At 54.9% G+C, this 22,096-nt stretch overlaps 12 non-coding genes across 12 annotated transcripts; all 12 read right to left on the bottom strand.

Annotated features, from left to right (window-relative positions):
* Positions 1-602: 602 nt before the first annotated feature.
* Positions 603-694, bottom strand: LOC139704413 (small nucleolar RNA SNORD116). Its single transcript, XR_011706332.1, has one exon. It is a non-coding gene; the product is annotated as a small nucleolar RNA SNORD116 (small nucleolar RNA).
* A 1,729-nt stretch (positions 695-2,423) lies between these two features.
* Positions 2,424-2,515, bottom strand: LOC139704411 (small nucleolar RNA SNORD116). Its single transcript, XR_011706330.1, has one exon. It is a non-coding gene; the product is annotated as a small nucleolar RNA SNORD116 (small nucleolar RNA).
* A 1,729-nt stretch (positions 2,516-4,244) lies between these two features.
* Positions 4,245-4,336, bottom strand: LOC139704410 (small nucleolar RNA SNORD116). The gene has a single exon (XR_011706329.1). It is a non-coding gene; the product is annotated as a small nucleolar RNA SNORD116 (small nucleolar RNA).
* Positions 4,337-6,065: 1,729 nt separating this feature from the next.
* Positions 6,066-6,157, bottom strand: LOC139704412 (small nucleolar RNA SNORD116). Its single transcript, XR_011706331.1, has one exon. It is a non-coding gene; the product is annotated as a small nucleolar RNA SNORD116 (small nucleolar RNA).
* A 1,730-nt stretch (positions 6,158-7,887) lies between these two features.
* On the bottom strand, positions 7,888-7,979 carry LOC139704409 (small nucleolar RNA SNORD116). The gene has a single exon (XR_011706328.1). It is a non-coding gene; the product is annotated as a small nucleolar RNA SNORD116 (small nucleolar RNA).
* A 1,729-nt stretch (positions 7,980-9,708) lies between these two features.
* On the bottom strand, positions 9,709-9,800 carry LOC139704407 (small nucleolar RNA SNORD116). The gene has a single exon (XR_011706326.1). It is a non-coding gene; the product is annotated as a small nucleolar RNA SNORD116 (small nucleolar RNA).
* Positions 9,801-11,530: 1,730 nt separating this feature from the next.
* On the bottom strand, positions 11,531-11,622 carry LOC139704406 (small nucleolar RNA SNORD116). Its single transcript, XR_011706325.1, has one exon. It is a non-coding gene; the product is annotated as a small nucleolar RNA SNORD116 (small nucleolar RNA).
* Positions 11,623-13,352: 1,730 nt separating this feature from the next.
* Positions 13,353-13,444, bottom strand: LOC139704405 (small nucleolar RNA SNORD116). The gene has a single exon (XR_011706324.1). It is a non-coding gene; the product is annotated as a small nucleolar RNA SNORD116 (small nucleolar RNA).
* A 1,730-nt stretch (positions 13,445-15,174) lies between these two features.
* LOC139704404 (small nucleolar RNA SNORD116) lies at positions 15,175-15,266 on the bottom strand. Its single transcript, XR_011706323.1, has one exon. It is a non-coding gene; the product is annotated as a small nucleolar RNA SNORD116 (small nucleolar RNA).
* A 1,729-nt stretch (positions 15,267-16,995) lies between these two features.
* Positions 16,996-17,087, bottom strand: LOC139704403 (small nucleolar RNA SNORD116). Its single transcript, XR_011706322.1, has one exon. It is a non-coding gene; the product is annotated as a small nucleolar RNA SNORD116 (small nucleolar RNA).
* Positions 17,088-18,817: 1,730 nt separating this feature from the next.
* LOC139704402 (small nucleolar RNA SNORD116) lies at positions 18,818-18,909 on the bottom strand. The gene has a single exon (XR_011706321.1). It is a non-coding gene; the product is annotated as a small nucleolar RNA SNORD116 (small nucleolar RNA).
* A 1,730-nt stretch (positions 18,910-20,639) lies between these two features.
* On the bottom strand, positions 20,640-20,731 carry LOC139704401 (small nucleolar RNA SNORD116). Its single transcript, XR_011706320.1, has one exon. It is a non-coding gene; the product is annotated as a small nucleolar RNA SNORD116 (small nucleolar RNA).
* Between the last annotated feature and the right edge of the window lie 1,365 nt (positions 20,732-22,096).

Below are 22,096 nucleotides of genomic sequence, written 5' to 3'. Positions count from 1 at the left end.
TGGTCCCTCTGGAGACCCACCCTTCCTTCCCCGGGTGGACCATGGCTCCTGCCAACATTGTGTGGCAATACCACTGACAACACTGTAGCATTTCCAGGAAAAGAGAAAACCCACCAGACTCCCGAAACACCACGCCCCTGTGCACTAAAGAAGGGTCTCCCATGCTTTGCGCTGGGCCTGCCTCCGCCTTCCGCTAAAACAGGACCTCAACTTTCTCTGGAACACCCAGCAGACCACCATGGTTCTACTCGCCCTGGCAAAAACGTCTCCAGGCCACAAGAGGAGGAAACTTACTCTCCTGGGCCATGGCCCAGAACCTCCTAGTACGCCTGAACCCTACTGCCGAACACCCACTAGGAAATCATCCCGGGCAGGCCAATGTCTTCCTCAACGTCTTGAGCTCTGGATCACCCATGCATGCCGAAACCAAATCAGGACTGACACTCAGAGGACTACAGGCTCGGAGTCCTAACGCCAAGTGAACTCGGCTGAAAAGGGCCTTCCCTTCCAGGGTCCATTCCCACACAGCCCCCGTCGGGAAAGGGCCACAGGCTTCTCCACTCCACCACCCGACTCACTGCAGCCCCCTACGTCTACGTGGTGGACCTCAGTTTCGATGAGAACGACGGTATAGAGTTTTCACTCATTTTGTTCAGTTTCCAAGGAATGTTTTTGTGGGAGTCATCATCGATCCACGCTTGTGACCCTCACCTGGCAAGGAGCAACCTCGGTGACTTGGGGCCAGGAGACGCTTACCATCGTCAGCTATGAAGGGCCACACTCAGGAAACAGAGGGCACGGCCATGCGGGTGTTCCCCGTCCTCCCTGGGCATCTTCCCACAGCCACAGGAGCCGGCGGCAACCTTTCCATCCTTCCGTGGAAACACGACCTGCCATGCGTATGCAAGGAGACAAAAGAGAGGGATGCCCATGAAGAATGACCATGACTGGCCTTCTCCGCAGCCTGCTGCTCCTCAGTACACGCTCGTTAGGGAATGCAGACTTTTCAGTTGCCTGCGCCATGCCGGCCTTAGCTCAGGTCCCATGTGGCACTTAAGGTGACCAAGAAACACTTCCAGCCACAGGAAACCCATCTAGAATCTCCATCCAACTCTACAACCCCATCTGACCCTGACACCTTCCCTGCACAGGATGTCCAAGCATGGAAGGACGAACTTGAGAAACTACGACCTCTGGAAACCTCCTGCCTTTCTGGGCCAATGCCACGGGCATCTCGGAGCCCCACGCGACATAGATTCCAACAGGAGCCCCAGCCCCACCCTGAAGCTCCAATGCCTGAACCCCACAACTTGTGCAGGAGAGGAGACCCTCAACGCCTGTCCAGCGCCTATGAAAGGCACTTGGCAAACTGCTGAATTTCATCACTCTCTACTTCCTTCAGGCACAGGCAACAAACCTTACGCACTACTTTGGACCCAGTTAGGCCTTTCCACTCCCCAAACCATTCACGGCTGTCCTATGCTCAAAACTACAAGCTGAGGTCTCGGGTTCACATGCGCCTCCTACCAGAGAAGTCATGCCTGAGGTCTGCCACCACATTGGCTCATTCGGGATCCAAACTGCGTCTGTGCTCTTTCAGAAAGCACATCAACCACCATGCATGCAGCCCCACGGGCGGATCACAAGCACACAACGATACTAAGGCTTTTTCCTGAAGCACTTCTGATGCCCCAACTCGAGAGTCAACCATCTATCAGGAGGATCCATTCCCAGAAGTGGCAGCAAAAGGCCCCGCTTGGTGGTAAGACCCAGTTTCTCCATTTGCATTCCCTCAAATGTCCATCTACTCATCCAGGCACTGGTCCCTCTGGAGACACACCCTTCCTTCCCCGGGTGGACCATGGCTCCTGCCAACATTGTGTGGCAATACCACTGACAACACTGTAGCATTTCCAGGAAAAGAGAAAACCCACCAGAATCCCGGAAACACCACGCCCCTGTGCACTAAAGAAGGGTCTCCCATGCTTTGCGCTGGGCCTGCCTCCGCCTTCCGCTAAAACAGGACCTCAACTTTCTCTGGAACACCCAGCAGACCACCATGGTTCTACTCGCCCTGGCAAAAACGTCTCCAGGCCACAAGAGGAGGAAACTTACTCTCCTGGGCCATGGCCCAGAACCTCCTAGTACGCCTGAACCCTACTGCCGAACACCCACTAGGAAATCATCCCGGGCAGGCCAATGTCTTCCTCAACGTCTTGAGCTCTGGATCACCCATGCATGCCGAAACCAAATCAGGACTGACACTCAGAGGACTACAGGCTCGGAGTCCTAACGCCAAGTGAACTCGGCTGAAAAGGGCCTTCCCTTCCAGGGTCCATTCCCACACAGCCCCCGTCGGGAAAGGGCCACAGGCTTCTCCACTCCACCACCCGACTCACTGCAGCCCCCTACGTCTACGTGGTGGACCTCAGTTTCGATGAGAACGACGGTATAGAGTTTTCACTCATTTTGTTCAGCTTCCAAGGAATGTTTTTGTGGGAGTCATCATCGATCCACGCTTGTGACCCTCACCTGGCAAGGAGCAACCTCGGTGACTTGGGGCCAGGAGACGCTTACCATCGTCAGCTATGAAGGGCCACACTCAGGAAACAGAGGGCACGGCCATGCGGGTGTTCCCCGTCCTCCCTGGGCATCTTCCCACAGCCACAGGAGCCGGCGGCAACCTTTCCATCCTTCCGTGGAAACACGACCTGCCATGCGTATGCAAGGAGACAAAAGAGAGGGATGCCCATGAAGAATAACCATGACTGGCCTGCTCCGCAGCCTGCTGCTCCTCAGTACACGCTCGTTAGGGAATGCAGACTTTTCAGTTGCCTGTGCCATGCCGGCCTTAGCTCAGGTCCCATGTGGCTCTTAAGGTGACCAAGAAACACTTCCAGCCACAGGAAACCCATCTAGAATCTCCATCCAACTCTACAACCCCATCTGACCCTGACACCTTCCCTGCACAGGATGTCCAAGCATGGAAGGACGAACTTGAGAAACTACGTCCTCTGGACACCTCCTGCCTTTCTGGGCCAATGACACGGGCATCTCGGAGCCCCACGCAACATAGATTCCAACAGGAGCCCCAGCCCCACCCTGAAGCTCCAATGCCTGAACCCCACAACTTGTGCAGGAGAGGAGACCCTCAACGCCTGTCCAGCGCCTATGAAAGGCACTTGGCAAACTGCTGAATTTCATCACTCTCTACTTCCTTCAGGCACAGGCAACAATCCTTACGCACTACTTTGGACCCAGTTAGGCCTTTCCACTCCCCAAACCATTCACGGCTGTCCTATGCTCAAAAACTACAAGCTGAGGTCTCGGGTTCACATGCGCCTCCTACCAGAGAAGTCATGCCTGAGGTCTGCCACCACATTGGCTCATTCGGGATCCAAACTGCGTCTGTGCTCTTTCAGAAAGCACATCAACCACCATGCATGCAGCCCCACGGGCGGATCACAAGCACACAACGATACTAAGGCTTTTTCCTGAAGCACTTCTGATGCCCCAACTCGAGAGTCAACCATCTATCAGGAGGATCCATTCCCAGAAGTGGCAGCAAAAGGCCCCGCTTGGTGGTAAGACCCAGTTTCTCCATTTGCATTCCCTCAAATGTCCATCTACTCATCCAGGCACTGGTCCCTCTGGAGACCCACCCTTCCTTCCCCGGGTGGACCATGGCTCCTGCCAACATTGTGTGGCAATACCACTGACAACACTGTAGCATTTCCAGGAAAAGAGAAAACCCACCAGACTCCCGGAAACACCACGCCCCTGTGCACTAAAGAAGGGTCTCCCATGCTTTGCGCTGGGCCTGCCTCCGCCTTCCGCTAAAACAGGACCTCAACTTTCTCTGGAACACCCAGCAGACCACCATGGTTCTACTCGCCCTGGCAAAAACGTCTCCAGGCCACAAGAGGAGGAAACTTACTCTCCTGTGCCATGGCCCAGAACCTCCTAGTACGCCTGAACCCTACTGCCGAAACCCACTAGGAAATCATCCCGGGCAGGCCAATGTCTTCCTCAACGTCTTGAGCTCTGGATCACCCATGCATGCCGAAACCAAATCAGGACTGACACTCAGAGGACTACAGGCTCGGAGTCCTAACGCCAAGTGAACTCGGCTGAAAAGGGCCTTCCCTTCCAGGGTCCATTCCCACACAGCCCCCGTCGGGAAAGGGCCACAGGCTTCTCCGCTCCGCCACCCGACTCACTGCAGCCCCCTACGCATACGTGGTGGACCTCAGTTTCGATGAGAACGACGGTATAGAGTTTTCACTCATTTTGTTCAGCTTCCAAGGAATGTTTTTGTGGGAGTCATCATCGATCCACGCTTGTGACCCTCACCTGGCAAGGAGCAACCTCGGTGACTTGGGGCCAGGAGACGCTTACCATCGTCAGCTATGAAGGGCCACACTCAGGAAACAGAGGGCACGGCCATGCGGGTGTTCCCCGTCCTCCCTGGGCATCTTCCCACAGCCACAGGAGCCGGCGGCAACCTTTCCATCCTTCCGTGGAAACACGACCTGCCATGCGTATGCAAGGAGACAAAAGAGAGGGATGCCCATGAAGAATAACCATGACTGGCATGCTCCACAGCCTGCTGCTCCTCAGTACACGCTCGTTAGGGAATGCAGACTTTTCAGTTGCCTCTGCCATGCCGGCCTTAGCTCAGGTCCCATGTGGCTCTTAAGGTGACCAAGAAACACTTCCAGCCACAGGAAACCCATCTAGAATCTCCATCCAACTCTACAACCCCATCTGACCCTGACACCTTCCCTGCACAGGATGTCCAAGCATGGAAGGACGAACTTGAGAAACTACGTCCTCTGGAAACCTCCTGCCTTTCTGGGCCAATGACACGGGCATCTCGGAGCCCCACGCAACATAGATTCCAACAGGAGCCCCAGCCCCACCCTGAAGCTCCAATGCCTGAACCCCACAACTTGTGCAGGAGAGGAGACCCTCAACGCCTGTCCAGCGCCTATGAAAGGCACTTGGCAAACTGCTGAATTTCATCACTGTCTACTTCCTTCAGGCACAGGCAACAATCCTTACGCACTACTTTGGACCCAGTTAGGCCTTTCCACTCCCCAAACCATTCACGGCTGTCCTATGCTCAAAAACTACAAGCTGAGGTCTCGGGTTCACATGCGCCTCCTACCAGAGAAGTCATGCCTGAGGTCTGCCACCACATTGGCTCATTCGGGATCCAAACTGCGTCTGTGCTCTTTCAGAAAGCACATCAACCACCATGCATGCAGCCCCACGGGCGGACCAAAAGCACACAACGATACTAAGGCTATTTCCTGAAGCACTTCTGATGCCCCAACTCGAGAGTCAACCATCTATCAGGAGGATCCATTCCCAGAAGTGGCAGCAAAAGGCCCCGCTTGGTGGTAAGACCCAGTTTCTCCATTTGCATTCCCTCAAATGTCCATCTACTCATCCAGGCACTGGTCCCTCTGGAGACCCACCCTTCCTTCCCCGGGCGGACCATGGCTCCTGCCAACATTGTGTGGCAATACCACTGACAACACTGTAGCATTTCCAGGAAAAGAGAAAACCCACCAGACTCCCGGAAACACCACGCCCCTGTGCACTAAACAAGGGTCTCCCATGCTTTGCGCTGGGCCTGCCTCCGCCTTCCGCTAAAACAGGACCTCAACTTTCTCTGGAACACCCAGCAGACCAGCATGGTTCTACTCGCCCTGGCAAAACGTCTCCAGGCCACAAGAGGAGGAAACTTACTCTCCTGGGCCATGGCCCAGAACCTCCTAGTACGCCTGAACCCTACTGCCGAACACCCACTAGGAAATCATCCCAGGCAGGCCAATGTCTTCCTCAACGTCTTGAGCTCTGGATCACCCATGCATGCCGAAACCAAATCAGGACTGACACTCAGAGGACTACAGGCTCGGAGTCCTAACGCCAAGTGAACTCGGCTGAAAAGGGCCTTCCCTTCCAGGGTCCATTCCCACACAGCCCCCGTCGGGAAAGGGCCACAGGCTTCTCCACTCCACCACCCGACTCACTGCAGCCCCCTACGTCTACGTGGTGGACCTCAGTTTCGATGAGAACGACGGTATAGAGTTTTCACTCATTTTGTTCAGTTTCCAAGGAATGTTTTTGTGGGAGTCATCATCGATCCACGCTTGTGACCCTCACCTGGCAAGGAGCAACCTCGGTGACTTGGGGCCAGGAGACGCTTACCATCGTCAGCTATGAAGGGCCACACTCAGGAAACAGAGGGCACGGCCATGCGGGTGTTCCCCGTCCTCCCTGGGCATCTTCCCACAGCCACAGGAGCCGGCGGCAACCTTTCCATCCTTCCGTGGAAACACGACCTGCCATGCGTATGCAAGGAGACAAAAGAGAGGGATGCCCATGAAGAATGACCATGACTGGCCTTCTCCGCAGCCTGCTGCTCCTCAGTACACGCTCGTTAGGGAATGCAGACTTTTCAGTTGCCTGTGCCATGCCGGCCTTAGCTCAGGTCCCATGTGGCACTTAAGGTGACCAAGAAACACTTCCAGCCACAGGAAACCCATCTAGAATCTCCATCCAACTCTACAACCCCATCTGACCCTGACACCTTCCCTGCACAGGATGTCCAAGCATGGAAGGACGAACTTGAGAAACTACGACCTCTGGAAACCTCCTGCCTTTCTGGGCCAATGCCACGGGCATCTCGGAGCCCCACGCGACATAGATTCCAACAGGAGCCCCAGCCCCACCCTGAAGCTCCAATGCCTGAACCCCACAACTTGTGCAGGAGAGGAGACCCTCAACGCCTGTCCAGCGCCTATGAAAGGCACTTGGCAAACTGCTGAATTTCATCACTCTCTACTTCCTTCAGGCACAGGCAACAAACCTTACGCACTACTTTGGACCCAGTTAGGCCTTTCCACTCCCCAAACCATTCACGGCTGTCCTATGCTCAAAAACTACAAGCTGAGGTCTCGGGTTCACATGCGCCTCCTACCAGAGAAGTCATGCCTGAGGTCTGCCACCACATTGGCTCATTCGGGATCCAAACTGCGTCTGTGCTCTTTCAGAAAGCACATCAACCACCATGCATGCAGCCCCACGGGCGGATCACAAGCACACAACGATACTAAGGCTTTTTCCTGAAGCACTTCTGATGCCCCAACTCGAGAGTCAACCATCTATCAGGAGGATCCATTCCCAGAAGTGGCAGCAAAAGGCCCCGCTTGGTGGTAAGACCCAGTTTCTCCATTTGCATTCCCTCAAATGTCCATCTACTCATCCAGGCACTGGTCCCTCTGGAGACACACCCTTCCTTCCCCGGGTGGACCATGGCTCCTGCCAACATTGTGTGGCAATACCACTGACAACACTGTAGCATTTCCAGGAAAAGAGAAAACCCACCAGACTCCCGGAAACACCACGCCCCTGTGCACTAAAGAAGGGTCTCCCATGCTTTGCGCTGGGCCTGCCTCCGCCTTCCGCTAAAACAGGACCTCAACTTTCTCTGGAACACCCAGCAGACCAGCATGGTTCTACTCGCCCTGGCAAAAACGTCTCCAGGCCACAAGAGGAGGAAACTTACTCTCCTGGGCCATGGCCCAGAACCTCCTAGTACGCCTGAACCCTACTGCCGAACACCCACTAGGAAATCATCCCGGGCAGGCCAATGTCTTCCTCAACGTCTTGAGCTCTGGATCACCCATGCATGCCGAAACCAAATCAGGACTGACACTCAGAGGACTACAGGCTCGGAGTCCTAACGCCAAGTGAACTCGGCTGAAAAGGGCCTTCCCTTCCAGGGTCCATTCCCACACAGCCCCCGTCGGGAAAGGGCCACAGGCTTCTCCACTCCACCACCCGACTCACTGCAGCCCCCTACGCATACGTGGTGGACCTCAGTTTCGATGAGAACGACGGTATAGAGTTTTCACTCATTTTGTTCAGCTTCCAAGGAATGTTTTTGTGGGAGTCATCATCGATCCACGCTTGTGACCCTCACCTGGCAAGGAGCAACCTCGGTGACTTGGGGCCAGGAGACGCTTACCATCGTCAGCTATGAAGGGCCACACTCAGGAAACAGAGGGCACGGCCATGCGGGTGTTCCCCGTCCTCCCTGGGCATCTTCCCACAGCCACAGGAGCCGGCGGCAACCTTTCCATCCTTCCGTGGAAACACGACCTGCCATGCGTATGCAAGGAGACAAAAGAGAGGGATGCCCATGAAGAATAACCATGACTGGCCTGCTCCGCAGCCTGCTGCTCCTCAGTACACGCTCGTTAGGGAATGCAGACTTTTCAGTTGCCTGTGCCATGCCGGCCTTAGCTCAGGTCCCATGTGGCTCTTAAGGTGACCAAGAAACACTTCCAGCCACAGGAAACCCATCTAGAATCTCCATCCAACTCTACAACCCCATCTGACCCTGACACCTTCCCTGCACAGGATGTCCAAGCATGGAAGGACGAACTTGAGAAACTACGTCCTCTGGACACCTCCTGCCTTTCTGGGCCAATGACACGGGCATCTCGGAGCCCCACGCAACATAGATTCCAACAGGAGCCCCAGCCCCACCCTGAAGCTCCAATGCCTGAACCCCACAACTTGTGCAGGAGAGGAGACCCTCAACGCCTGTCCAGCGCCTATGAAAGGCACTTGGCAAACTGCTGAATTTCATCACTCTCTACTTCCTTCAGGCACAGGCAACAATCCTTACGCACTACTTTGGACCCAGTTAGGCCTTTCCACTCCCCAAACCATTCACGGCTGTCCTATGCTCAAAAACTACAAGCTGAGGTCTCGGGTTCACATGCGCCTCCTACCAGAGAAGTCATGCCTGAGGTCTGCCACCACATTGGCTCATTCGGGATCCAAACTGCGTCTGTGCTCTTTCAGAAAGCACATCAACCACCATGCATGCAGCCCCACGGGCGGATCACAAGCACACAACGATACTAAGGCTTTTTCCTGAAGCACTTCTGATGCCCCAACTCGAGAGTCAACCATCTATCAGGAGGATCCATTCCCAGAAGTGGCAGCAAAAGGCCCCGCTTGGTGGTAAGACCCAGTTTCTCCATTTGCATTCCCTCAAATGTCCATCTACTCATCCAGGCACTGGTCCCTCTGGAGACCCACCCTTCCTTCCCCGGGTGGACCATGGCTCCTGCCAACATTGTGTGGCAATACCACTGACAACACTGTAGCATTTCCAGGAAAAGAGAAAACCCACCAGACTCCCGGAAACACCACGCCCCTGTGCACTAAAGAAGGGTCTCCCATGCTTTGCGCTGGGCCTGCCTCCGCCTTCCGCTAAAACAGGACCTCAACTTTCTCTGGAACACCCAGCAGACCAGCATGGTTCTACTCGCCCTGGCAAAAACGTCTCCAGGCCACAAGAGGAGGAAACTTACTCTCCTGTGCCATGGCCCAGAACCTCCTAGTACGCCTGAACCCTACTGCCGAAACCCACTAGGAAATCATCCCGGGCAGGCCAATGTCTTCCTCAACGTCTTGAGCTCTGGATCACCCATGCATGCCGAAACCAAATCAGGACTGACACTCAGAGGACTACAGGCTCGGAGTCCTAACGCCAAGTGAACTCGGCTGAAAAGGGCCTTCCCTTCCAGGGTCCATTCCCACACAGCCCCCGTCGGGAAAGGGCCACAGGCTTCTCCGCTCCGCCACCCGACTCACTGCAGCCCCCTACGCATACGTGGTGGACCTCAGTTTCGATGAGAACGACGGTATAGAGTTTTCACTCATTTTGTTCAGCTTCCAAGGAATGTTTTTGTGGGAGTCATCATCGATCCACGCTTGTGACCCTCACCTGGCAAGGAGCAACCTCGGTGACTTGGGGCCAGGAGACGCTTACCATCGTCAGCTATGAAGGGCCACACTCAGGAAACAGAGGGCACGGCCATGCGGGTGTTCCCCGTCCTCCCTGGGCATCTTCCCACAGCCACAGGAGCCGGCGGCAACCTTTCCATCCTTCCGTGGAAACACGACCTGCCATGCGTATGCAAGGAGACAAAAGAGAGGGATGCCCATGAAGAATAACCATGACTGGCATGCTCCACAGCCTGCTGCTCCTCAGTACACGCTCGTTAGGGAATGCAGACTTTTCAGTTGCCTCTGCCATGCCGGCCTTAGCTCAGGTCCCATGTGGCTCTTAAGGTGACCAAGAAACACTTCCAGCCACAGGAAACCCATCTAGAATCTCCATCCAACTCTACAACCCCATCTGACCCTGACACCTTCCCTGCACAGGATGTCCAAGCATGGAAGGACGAACTTGAGAAACTACGTCCTCTGGAAACCTCCTGCCTTTCTGGGCCAATGACACGGGCATCTCGGAGCCCCACGCAACATAGATTCCAACAGGAGCCCCAGCCCCACCCTGAAGCTCCAATGCCTGAACCCCACAACTTGTGCAGGAGAGGAGACCCTCAACGCCTGTCCAGCGCCTATGAAAGGCACTTGGCAAACTGCTGAATTTCATCACTCTCTACTTCCTTCAGGCACAGGCAACAATCCTTACGCACTACTTTGGACCCAGTTAGGCCTTTCCACTCCCCAAACCATTCACGGCTGTCCTATGCTCAAAAACTACAAGCTGAGGTCTCGGGTTCACATGCGCCTCCTACCAGAGAAGTCATGCCTGAGGTCTGCCACCACATTGGCTCATTCGGGATCCAAACTGCGTCTGTGCTCTTTCAGAAAGCACATCAACCACCATGCATGCAGCCCCACGGGCGGACCAAAAGCACACAACGATACTAAGGCTATTTCCTGAAGCACTTCTGATGCCCCAACTCGAGAGTCAACCATCTATCAGGAGGATCCATTCCCAGAAGTGGCAGCAAAAGGCCCCGCTTGGTGGTAAGACCCAGTTTCTCCATTTGCATTCCCTCAAATGTCCATCTACTCATCCAGGCACTGGTCCCTCTGGAGACCCACCCTTCCTTCCCCGGGCGGACCATGGCTCCTGCCAACATTGTGTGGCAATACCACTGGCAACACTGTAGCATTTCCAGGAAAAGAGAAAACCCACCAGAATCCCGGAAACACCACGCCCCTGTGCACTAAAGAAGGGTCTCCCATGCTTTGCGCTGGGCCTGCCTCCGCCCTCCGCTAAAAGAGGAATTCAATTTTCTCTGGAACACCCAGCAGACCACCATGGTTCTACTCGCCCTGGCAAAAACGTCTCCAAGCCACAAGAGGAGGAAACTTACTCTCCTGGGCCATGGCCCAGAACCTCCTAGTACGCCTGAACCCTACTGCCGAACTCCCACTAGGAAATCACCCCGGGCAGGCCAATGTCTTCCTCAACGTCTTGAGCTCAGGATCACCCATGCATGCCGAAACCAAATCAGGACTGACACTCAGAGGACTACAGGCTCGGAGTCCTAACGCCAAGTGAACTCGGCTGAAAAAGGCCTTCCCTTCCAGGGTCCATTCCCACACAGCCCCCGTCGGCAAAGGGCCACAGGTTTTTCCCCTCCGCCACCCGACTCACTGCAGCCCCCTATGTCTACGTGGTGGACCTCAGTTTCGATGAGAACGACGGTATAGAGTTTTCACTCATTTTGTTCAGCTTCCAAGGAATGTTTTTGTGGGAGTCATCATCGATCCACGCTTGTGACCCTCACCTGGCAAGGAGCAACCTCGGTGACTTGGGGCCAGGAGACGCTTACCATCGTCAGCTATGAAGGGCCACACTCAGGAAACAGAGGGCACGGCCATGCGGGTGTTCCCCGTCCTCCCTGGGCATCTTCCCACAGCCACAGGAGCCGGCGGCAACCTTTCCATCCTTCCGTGGAAGCACGACCTGCCATGCGTATGCAAGGAGACAAAAGAGAGAAATGCCCATGAAGAATAACCATGACTGGCCTGCTCCGCAGCCTGCTGCTCCTCAGTACACGCTCGTTAGGGAATGCAGACTTTTCAGTTGCCTGCGTCATGCTGGCCTTAGCTCAGGTCCCATGTGACTCTTAAGGTGACCAAGAAACACTTCCAGCCACAGGAAACCCATCTAGAATCTCCATCCAACTCTACAACCCCATCTGACCCTGACACCTTCCCTGCACAGGATGTCCAAGCATGGAAGGACGAACTTGAGAAAGTACGTCCTCTGGAAACCTCCTGCCTTTCTGGGCCAATGACACGGGCATCTCGGAGCCCCACGCGACATAGATTCCAACAGGAGCCCCAGCCCCACCCTGAAGCTCCAATGCCTGAACCCCACAACTTGTGCAGGAGAGGAGACCCTCAACGCCTGTCCAGCGCCTATGAAAGGCACTTGGCAAACTGCTGAATTTCATCACTCTCTACTTCCTTCAGGCACAGGCAACAATCCTTACGCACTACTTTGGACCCAGTTAGGCCTTTCCACTCCCCAAACCATTCACGGCTGTCCTATGCTCAAAAACTACAAGCTGAGGTCTCGGGTTCACATGCGCCTCCTACCAGAGAAGTCATGCCTGAGGTCTGCCACCACATTGGCTCATTCGGGATCCAAACTGCGTCTGTGCTCTTTCAGAAAGCACATCAACCACCATGCATGCAGCCCCACGGGCGGACCAAAAGCACACAACGATACTAAGGCTATTTCCTGAAGCACTGCTGATGCCCCAACTCGAGAGTCAACCATCTATCAGGAGGATCCATTCCCAGAAGTGGCAGCAAAAGGCCCCGCTTGGTGGTAAGACCCAGTTTCTCCATTTGCATTCCCTCAAATGTCCATCTACTCATCCAGGCACTGGTCCCTCTGGAGACCCACCCTTCCTTCCCCGGGCGGACCATGGCTCCTGCCAACATTGTGTGGCAATACCACTGGCAACACTGTAGCATTTCCAGGAAAAGAGAAAACCCACCAGAATCCCGGAAACACCACGCCCCTGTGCACTAAAGAAGGGTCTCCCATGCTTTGCGCTGGGCCTGCCTCCGCCCTCCGCTAAAAGAGGAATTCAATTTTCTCTGGAACACCCAGCAGACCACCATGGTTCTACTCGCCCTGGCAAAAACGTCTCCAAGCCACAAGAGGAGGAAACTTACTCTCCTGGGCCATGGCCCAGAACCTCCTAGTACGCCTGAACCCTACTGCCGAACTCCCACTAGGAAATCACCCCGGGCAGGCCAATGTCTTCCTCAACGTCTTGAGCTCAGGATCACCCATGCATGCCGAAACCAAATCAGGACTGACACTCAGAGGACTACAGGCTCGGAGTCCTAACGCCAAGTGAACTCGGCTGAAAAAGGCCTTCCCTTCCAGGGTCCATTCCCACACAGCCCCCGTCGGCAAAGGGCCACAGGTTTTTCCCCTCCGCCACCCGACTCACTGCAGCCCCCTATGTCTACGTGGTGGACCTCAGTTTCGATGAGAACGACGGTATAGAGTTTTCACTCATTTTGTTCAGCTTCCAAGGAATGTTTTTGTGGGAGTCATCATCGATCCACGCTTGTGACCCTCACCTGGCAAGGAGCAACCTCGGTGACTTGGGGCCAGGAGACGCTTACCATCGTCAGCTATGAAGGGCCACACTCAGGAAACAGAGGGCACGGCCATGCGGGTGTTCCCCGTCCTCCCTGGGCATCTTCCCACAGCCACAGGAGCCGGCGGCAACCTTTCCATCCTTCCGTGGAAGCACGACCTGCCATGCGTATGCAAGGAGACAAAAGAGAGAAATGCCCATGAAGAATAACCATGACTGGCCTGCTCCGCAGCCTGCTGCTCCTCAGTACACGCTCGTTAGGGAATGCAGACTTTTCAGTTGCCTGCGCCATGCTGGCCTTAGCTCAGGTCCCATGTGACTCTTAAGGTGACCAAGAAACACTTCCAGCCACAGGAAACCCATCTAGAATCTCCATCCAACTCTACAACCCCATCTGACCCTGACACCTTCCCTGCACAGGATGTCCAAGCATGGAAGGACGAACTTGAGAAACTACGTCCTCTGGACACCTCCTGCCTTTCTGGGCCAATGACACGGGCATCTCGGAGCCCCACGCGACATAGATTCCAACAGGAGCCCCAGCCCCACCCTGAAGCTCCAATGCCTGAACCCCACAACTTGTGCAGGAGAGGAGACCCTCAACGCCTGTCCAGCGCCTATGAAAGGCACTTGGCAAACTGCTGAATTTCATCACTCTCTACTTCCTTCAGGCACAGGCAACAATCCTTACGCACTACTTTGGACCCAGTTAGGCCTTTCCACTCTCCAAACCATTCACGGCTGTCCTATGCTCAAAAACTACAAGCTGAGGTCTCGGGTTCACATGCGCCTCCTACCAGAGAAGTCATGCCTGAGGTCTGCCACCACATTGGCTCATTTGGGATCCAAACTGCGTCTGTGCTCTTTCAGAAAGCACATCAACCACCATGCATGCAGCCCCACGGGCGGATCAAAAGCACACAACGATATTAAGGCTTTTTCCTGAAGCACTTCTGATGCCGCAACTCGAGAGTCAACCATCTATCAGGAGGATCCATTCCCAGAAGTGGCAGCAAAAGGCCCCGATTGGTGGTAAGACCCAGTTTCTCAATTTGCATTCCCTCAAATGTCCATCTACTCATCCAGGCACTGGTCCCTCTGGAGACCCACACTTCCTTCCCCGGGTGGACCATGGCTCCTGCCAACATTGTGTGGCAATACCACTGACAACACTGTAGCATTTCCAGGAAAAGAGAAAACCCACCAGACTCCCGGAAACACCACGCCCCTGTGCACTAAACAAGGGTCTCCCATGCTTTGCGCTAGGCCTGCCTCCGCCTTCCGCTAAAAGAGGACCTCAATTTTCTCTGGAACACCCAGCAGACCACCATGGTTCTACTCGCCCTGGCAAAAACATCTCCAGGCCACAAGAGGAGGAAACTTACTCTCCTGGGCCATGGCCCAGAACCTCCTAGTACGCCTGAACCCTACTGCCGAACACCCACTAGGAAATCACCCCGGGCAGGCCAATGTCTTCCTCAACGTCTTGAGCTCTGGATCACCCATGCATGCCGAAACCAAATCAGGACTGACACTCAGAGGACTACAGGCTCGGAGTCCAAACACCAAGTGAACTCGGCTGAAAAGGGCCTTCCCTTCCAGGGTCCATTCCCACACAGCCCCCGTCGGGAAAGGGCCACAGGCTTCTCCACTCCACCACCCGACTCACTGCAGCCCCCTACGTCTACGTGGTGGACCTCAGTTTCGATGAGAACGACGGTATAGAGTTTTCACTCATTTTGTTCAGCTTCCAAGGAATGTTTTTGTGGGAGTCATCATCGATCCACGCTTGTGACCCTCACCTGGCAAGGAGCAACCTCGGTGACTTGGGGCCAGGAGACGCTTACCATCGTCAGCTATGAAGGGCCACACTCAGGAAACAGAGGGCACGGCCATGCGGGTGTTCCCCGTCCTCCCTGGGCATCTTCCCACAGCCACAGGAGCCGGCGGCAACCTTTCCATCCTTCCGTGGAAACACGACCTGCCATGCGTATGCAAGGAGACAAAAGAGAGGGATGCCCATGAAGAATAACCATGACTGGCCTGCTCCGCAGCCTGCTGCTCCTCAGTACACGCTCGTTAGGGAATGCAGACTTTTCAGTTGCCTGTGCCATGCCGGCCTTAGCTCAGGTCCCATGTGGCTCTTAAGGTGACCAAGAAACACTTCCAGCCACAGGAAACCCATCTAGAATCTCCATCCAACTCTACAACCCCATCTGACCCTGACACCTTCCCTGCACAGGATGTCCAAGCATGGAAGGACGAACTTGAGAAACTACGTCCTCTGGACACCTCCTGCCTTTCTGGGCCAATGACACGGGCATCTCGGAGCCCCACGCAACATAGATTCCAACAGGAGCCCCAGCCCCACCCTGAAGCTCCAATGCCTGAACCCCACAACTTGTGCAGGAGAGGAGACCCTCAACGCCTGTCCAGCGCCTATGAAAGGCACTTGGCAAACTGCTGAATTTCATCACTCTCTACTTCCTTCAGGCACAGGCAACAATCCTTACGCACTACTTTGGACCCAGTTAGGCCTTTCCACTCCCCAAACCATTCACGGCTGTCCTATGCTCAAAAACTACAAGCTGAGGTCTCGGGTTCACATGCGCCTCCTACCAGAGAAGTCATGCCTGAGGTCTGCCACCACATTGGCTCATTCGGGATCCAAACTGCGTCTGTGCTCTTTCAGAAAGCACATCAACCACCATGCATGCAGCCCCACGGGCGGATCACAAGCACACAACGATACTAAGGCTTTTTCCTGAAGCACTTCTGATGCCCCAACTCGAGAGTCAACCATCTATCAGGAGGATCCATTCCCAGAAGTGGCAGCAAAAGGCCCCGCTTGGTGGTAAGACCCAGTTTCTCCATTTGCATTCCCTCAAATGTCCATCTACTCATCCAGGCACTGGTCCCTCTGGAGACCCACCCTTCCTTCCCCGGGTGGACCATGGCTCCTGCCAACATTGTGTGGCAATACCACTGACAACACTGTAGCATTTCCAGGAAAAGAGAAAACCCACCAGACTCCCGGAAACACCACGCCCCTGTGCACTAAAGAAGGGTCTCCCATGCTTTGCGCTGGGCCTGCCTCCGCCTTCCGCTAAAACAGGACCTCAACTTTCTCTGGAACACCCAGCAGACCAGCATGGTTCTACTCGCCCTGGCAAAAACGTCTCCAGGCCACAAGAGGAGGAAACTTACTCTCCTGTGCCATGGCCCAGAACCTCCTAGTACGCCTGAACCCTACTGCCGAAACCCACTAGGAAATCATCCCGGGCAGGCCAATGTCTTCCTCAACGTCTTGAGCTCTGGATCACCCATGCATGCCGAAACCAAATCAGGACTGACACTCAGAGGACTACAGGCTCGGAGTCCTAACGCCAAGTGAACTCGGCTGAAAAGGGCCTTCCCTTCCAGGGTCCATTCCCACACAGCCCCCGTCGGGAAAGGGCCACAGGCTTCTCCGCTCCGCCACCCGACTCACTGCAGCCCCCTACGCATACGTGGTGGACCTCAGTTTCGATGAGAACGACGGTATAGAGTTTTCACTCATTTTGTTCAGCTTCCAAGGAATGTTTTTGTGGGAGTCATCATCGATCCACGCTTGTGACCCTCACCTGGCAAGGAGCAACCTCGGTGACTTGGGGCCAGGAGACGCTTACCATCGTCAGCTATGAAGGGCCACACTCAGGAAACAGAGGGCACGGCCATGCGGGTGTTCCCCGTCCTCCCTGGGCATCTTCCCACAGCCACAGGAGCCGGCGGCAACCTTTCCATCCTTCCGTGGAAACACGACCTGCCATGCGTATGCAAGGAGACAAAAGAGAGGGATGCCCATGAAGAATAACCATGACTGGCATGCTCCACAGCCTGCTGCTCCTCAGTACACGCTCGTTAGGGAATGCAGACTTTTCAGTTGCCTCTGCCATGCCGGCCTTAGCTCAGGTCCCATGTGGCTCTTAAGGTGACCAAGAAACACTTCCAGCCACAGGAAACCCATCTAGAATCTCCATCCAACTCTACAACCCCATCTGACCCTGACACCTTCCCTGCACAGGATGTCCAAGCATGGAAGGACGAACTTGAGAAACTACGTCCTCTGGAAACCTCCTGCCTTTCTGGGCCAATGACACGGGCATCTCGGAGCCCCACGCAACATAGATTCCAACAGGAGCCCCAGCCCCACCCTGAAGCTCCAATGCCTGAACCCCACAACTTGTGCAGGAGAGGAGACCCTCAACGCCTGTCCAGCGCCTATGAAAGGCACTTGGCAAACTGCTGAATTTCATCACTCTCTACTTCCTTCAGGCACAGGCAACAATCCTTACGCACTACTTTGGACCCAGTTAGGCCTTTCCACTCCCCAAACCATTCACGGCTGTCCTATGCTCAAAAACTACAAGCTGAGGTCTCGGGTTCACATGCGCCTCCTACCAGAGAAGTCATGCCTGAGGTCTGCCACCACATTGGCTCATTCGGGATCCAAACTGCGTCTGTGCTCTTTCAGAAAGCTCATCAACCACCATGCATGCAGCCCCACGGGCGGACCAAAAGCACACAACGATACTAAGGCTATTTCCTGAAGCACTTCTGATGCCCCAACTCGAGAGTCAACCATCTATCAGGAGGATCCATTCCCAGAAGTGGCAGCAAAAGGCCCCGCTTGGTGGTAAGACCCAGTTTCTCCATTTGCATTCCCTCAAATGTCCATCTACTCATCCAGGCACTGGTCCCTCTGGAGACCCACCCTTCCTTCCCCGGGCGGACCATGGCTCCTGCCAACATTGTGTGGCAATACCACTGGCAACACTGTAGCATTTCCAGGAAAAGAGAAAACCCACCAGAATCCCGGAAACACCACGCCCCTGTGCACTAAAGAAGGGTCTCCCATGCTTTGCGCTGGGCCTGCCTCCGCCCTCCGCTAAAAGAGGAATTCAATTTTCTCTGGAACACCCAGCAGACCACCATGGTTCTACTCGCCCTGGCAAAAACGTCTCCAAGCCACAAGAGGAGGAAACTTACTCTCCTGGGCCATGGCCCAGAACCTCCTAGTACGCCTGAACCCTACTGCCGAACTCCCACTAGGAAATCACCCCGGGCAGGCCAATGTCTTCCTCAACGTCTTGAGCTCAGGATCACCCATGCATGCCGAAACCAAATCAGGACTGACACTCAGAGGACTACAGGCTCGGAGTCCTAACGCCAAGTGAACTCGGCTGAAAAAGGCCTTCCCTTCCAGGGTCCATTCCCACACAGCCCCCGTCGGCAAAGGGCCACAGGTTTTTCCCCTCCGCCACCCGACTCACTGCAGCCCCCTATGTCTACGTGGTGGACCTCAGTTTCGATGAGAACGACGGTATAGAGTTTTCACTCATTTTGTTCAGCTTCCAAGGAATGTTTTTGTGGGAGTCATCATCGATCCACGCTTGTGACCCTCACCTGGCAAGGAGCAACCTCGGTGACTTGGGGCCAGGAGACGCTTACCATCGTCAGCTATGAAGGGCCACACTCAGGAAACAGAGGGCACGGCCATGCGGGTGTTCCCCGTCCTCCCTGGGCATCTTCCCACAGCCACAGGAGCCGGCGGCAACCTTTCCATCCTTCCGTGGAAGCACGACCTGCCATGTGTATGCAAGGAGACAAAAGAGAGAAATGCCCATGAAGAATAACCATGACTGGCCTGCTCCACAGCCTGCTGCTCCTCAGTACACGCTCGTTAGGGAATGCAGACTTTTCAGTTGCCTGCGTCATGCTGGCCTTAGCTCAGGTCCCATGTGACTCTTAAGGTGACCAAGAAACACTTCCAGCCACAGGAAACCCATCTAGAATCTCCATCCAACTCTACAACCCCATCTGACCCTGACACCTTCCCTGCACAGGATGTCCAAGCATGGAAGGACGAACTTGAGAAAGTACGTCCTCTGGAAACCTCCTGCCTTTCTGGGCCAATGACACGGGCATCTCGGAGCCCCACGCGACATAGATTCCAACAGGAGCCCCAGCCCCACCCTGAAGCTCCAATGCCTGAACCCCACAACTTGTGCAGGAGAGGAGACCCTCAACGCCTGTCCAGCGCCTATGAAAGGCACTTGGCAAACTGCTGAATTTCATCACTCTCTACTTCCTTCAGGCACAGGCAACAATCCTTACGCACTACTTTGGACCCAGTTAGGCCTTTCCACTCCCCAAACCATTCACGGCTGTCCTATGCTCAAAAACTACAAGCTGAGGTCTCGGGTTCACATGCGCCTCCTACCAGAGAAGTCATGCCTGAGGTCTGCCACCACATTGGCTCATTCGGGATCCAAACTGCGTCTGTGCTCTTTCAGAAAGCACATCAACCACCATGCATGCAGCCCCACGGGCGGACCAAAAGCACACAACGATACTAAGGCTATTTCCTGAAGCACTGCTGATGCCCCAACTCGAGAGTCAACCATCTATCAGGAGGATCCATTCCCAGAAGTGGCAGCAAAAGGCCCCGCTTGGTGGTAAGACCCAGTTTCTCCATTTGCATTCCCTCAAATGTCCATCTACTCATCCAGGCACTGGTCCCTCTGGAGACCCACCCTTCCTTCCCCGGGCGGACCATGGCTCCTGCCAACATTGTGTGGCAATACCACTGGCAACACTGTAGCATTTCCAGGAAAAGAGAAAACCCACCAGAATCCCGGAAACACCACGCCCCTGTGCACTAAAGAAGGGTCTCCCATGCTTTGCGCTGGGCCTGCCTCCGCCCTCCGCTAAAAGAGGAATTCAATTTTCTCTGGAACACCCAGCAGACCACCATGGTTCTACTCGCCCTGGCAAAAACGTCTCCAAGCCACAAGAGGAGGAAACTTACTCTCCTGGGCCATGGCCCAGAACCTCCTAGTACGCCTGAACCCTACTGCCGAACTCCCACTAGGAAATCACCCCGGGCAGGCCAATGTCTTCCTCAACGTCTTGAGCTCAGGATCACCCATGCATGCCGAAACCAAATCAGGACTGACACTCAGAGGACTACAGGCTCGGAGTCCTAACGCCAAGTGAACTCGGCTGAAAAAGGCCTTCCCTTCCAGGGTCCATTCCCACACAGCCCCCGTCGGCAAAGGGCCACAGGTTTTTCCCCTCCGCCACCCGACTCACTGCAGCCCCCTATGTCTACGTGGTGGACCTCAGTTTCGATGAGAACGACGGTATAGAGTTTTCACTCATTTTGTTCAGCTTCCAAGGAATGTTTTTGTGGGAGTCATCATCGATCCACGCTTGTGACCCTCACCTGGCAAGGAGCAACCTCGGTGACTTGGGGCCAGGAGACGCTTACCATCGTCAGCTATGAAGGGCCACACTCAGGAAACAGAGGGCACGGCCATGCGGGTGTTCCCCGTCCTCCCTGGGCATCTTCCCACAGCCACAGGAGCCGGCGGCAACCTTTCCATCCTTCCGTGGAAGCACGACCTGCCATGCGTATGCAAGGAGACAAAAGAGAGAAATGCCCATGAAGAATAACCATGACTGGCCTGCTCCGCAGCCTGCTGCTCCTCAGTACACGCTCGTTAGGGAATGCAGACTTTTCAGTTGCCTGCGCCATGCTGGCCTTAGCTCAGGTCCCATGTGACTCTTAAGGTGACCAAGAAACACTTCCAGCCACAGGAAACCCATCTAGAATCTCCATCCAACTCTACAACCCCATCTGACCCTGACACCTTCCCTGCACAGGATGTCCAAGCATGGAAGGACGAACTTGAGAAAGTACGTCCTCTGGAAACCTCCTGCCTTTCTGGGCCAATGACACGGGCATCTCGGAGCCCCACGCGACATAGATTCCAACAGGAGCCCCAGCCCCACCCTGAAGCTCCAATGCCTGAACCCCACAACTTGTGCAGGAGAGGAGACCCTCAACGCCTGTCCAGCGCCTATGAAAGGCACTTGGCAAACTGCTGAATTTCATCACTCTCTACTTCCTTCAGGCACAGGCAACAATCCTTACGCACTACTTTGGACCCAGTTAGGCCTTTCCACTCTCCAAACCATTCACGGCTGTCCTATGCTCAAAAACTACAAGCTGAGGTCTCGGGTTCACATGCGCCTCCTACCAGAGAAGTCATGCCTGAGGTCTGCCACCACATTGGCTCATTTGGGATCCAAACTGCGTCTGTGCTCTTTCAGAAAGCACATCAACCACCATGCATGCAGCCCCACGGGCGGATCAAAAGCACACAACGATATTAAGGCTTTTTCCTGAAGCACTTCTGATGCCGCAACTCGAGAGTCAACCATCTATCAGGAGGATCCATTCCCAGAAGTGGCAGCAAAAGGCCCCGATTGGTGGTAAGACCCAGTTTCTCAATTTGCATTCCCTCAAATGTCCATCTACTCATCCAGGCACTGGTCCCTCTGGAGACCCACCCTTCCTTCCCCGGGTGGACCATGGCTCCTGCCAACATTGTGTGGCAATACCACTGACAACACTGTAGCATTTCCAGGAAAAGAGAAAACCCACCAGACTCCCGGAAACACCACGCCCCTGTGCACTAAACAAGGGTCTCCCATGCTTTGCGCTAGGCCTGCCTCCGCCTTCCGCTAAAAGAGGACCTCAATTTTCTCTGGAACACCCAGCAGACCAC

The sequence above is a fragment of the Marmota flaviventris genome, unplaced genomic scaffold, assembly GCF_047511675.1.
Source record: "Marmota flaviventris isolate mMarFla1 unplaced genomic scaffold, mMarFla1.hap1 Scaffold_563, whole genome shotgun sequence".
Classification (NCBI taxonomy): domain Eukaryota; kingdom Metazoa; phylum Chordata; class Mammalia; order Rodentia; family Sciuridae; genus Marmota; species Marmota flaviventris.
Note: the sequence above shows the minus strand (reverse complement) of the source record. Positions and strands in the feature narration are given on the sequence as shown.